Source organism: Gavialis gangeticus, unplaced genomic scaffold, assembly GCF_001723915.1.
Source record: "Gavialis gangeticus isolate Ggan-Ray unplaced genomic scaffold, GavGan_comp1, whole genome shotgun sequence".
Taxonomy (NCBI): Eukaryota; Metazoa; Chordata; order Crocodylia; family Gavialidae; genus Gavialis; species Gavialis gangeticus.
The window spans coordinates 35,236,910-35,238,646 of record NW_017728996.1 but is presented as its reverse complement, the minus strand read 5'-3'; positions in this window follow the sequence as shown (position 1 = coordinate 35,238,646).

Here is a 1,737-nt window from a genome sequence, read left to right as displayed (position 1 = left end):
ATACAGATAATATTGTCCTCTGAATTTTAACTGCATAAGTACATTACAAATATATATGGAAACATATTATTTGTTTGGTTTATTTAATAAGTCTAAATATTATATGAGCTATTCCTTGATTATTGCTACTGCTTTGTTTCCAGTAGATGATTGGCTACATATTATAACAGGTTATTAACCTTCTTTGACTTATTCTGTATGCAATACAGATATAAAAGCTAGGCTACCCCTAAATTACTGCCTCCTTTTTCCAGGCATCCAAAGCACCCAGTCACCATAGCTGACAAATCAATCTGCCCTGCCCACATCAGAGAAAGATATCCTCCTCCACATAAATGAGCTGAAAACTGAAAGATCCTAGAGACAAAGCTGATGTAACTGGACTCTGTAAAGGAAATGGCTTCCCATCTCCCAGATGCCTCATTCAGCTTCATCCTGTCTCCTACATTCTGCTAGAAATCTCCTGCTTTGGGGCAGGGGTATGCACTGCCAGCGAGCAGACAGTTCTGCAGGGAGATGATCGTGGTGGGGAGAGTGCAGCTCATGCTGGGATTGCTGTCAGCACTGGGAGCCCCATTGAGAGTCAGAAGAAGTTGGTGGTGGTGGCGTACAGGACTCTAATTCCAGGCATTCCAGCATCACATCCTTTGACCCCAGTTGACTTCCTGCCCCCGGGGCAGAGGGCTGGACTCAATGATCTTCCAAGGTCCATTCCAGCCCTAATGTCTATGAAATCTATGAACTTTTCAAAAGATCTATTTTTTTTAATATTTAAAACAAAGATTTTACTCACTATAATCTTTTGACATCCTGATTTCAAAACACTACAGACAAAGTTGATAAGACTGTACAAAATATATATACACTTCAGGGATCCAATGACAGCACAAACTCCTCAGGCTCTTGGCTAGCATGCTATCATTCAAACCCCTTGGTGTTTGAACCCCATATCATTTGAACCCCTTGGCTATATAGCCTTTATAGTTCAATAGTCTCTGTAATAGGTTGGAAGATAATTCATCTCAGGTTGATAATGACAAAAACGTTACCATCTGAAGGCTATTTGTTGGCCTGTGTGAAATGCATTTTAAATCTCAGTCTGTTTACCAGTGAAGCTGCATGTTGACCAATAAAGCTGTCTTGGTGGGCTAATAGCCCACCTTGGTGTGCTATGTACTGTCATATAGCAGGTCCAATTTCAGCACTTAAATGGGAAGTTGGAGGATTGATGAATTTACTTCCTCCCTGCAATTTCCACTTTCTTTTGGGCAGGTCAGCCCCTAGCAGAGACCAGGAGATCATGGGGACTGCAATGATTACAAACCATGGGAAGGCTTCTTGTATCTTTCCTCTCATTCTTGTTTGTGCACATGACCAAAGGCTGTCTTCACCTGGCTCATGTACTTATCTAATTGAAAATTTGCACAGGCTAATTCATAGTATCATAGTTTCTAGGGTCGGAAGGGACTTGAGCAGATCATCTAGTACGACCCCCTGCCATGGCAGGAAAGAGTACTGGAGTCAAACGACCCCAGCAAGGTGTTCATCTAACCTCTTCTTAAAAACCCCCAGGGTAGGAGCCTGCACCACCTCCCTCGGAAGTTGGTTCCAGACCCTAGCCGCCCTGACCGTGAAGTAGCGCCTCCTGATGTCTAACCTAAACCTACCCTCTGCCAGCTTGTGACCATTATTCCTGGTCATTCCTGGTGGTTCTCGGGGGAACAGTGACTCCCCCAA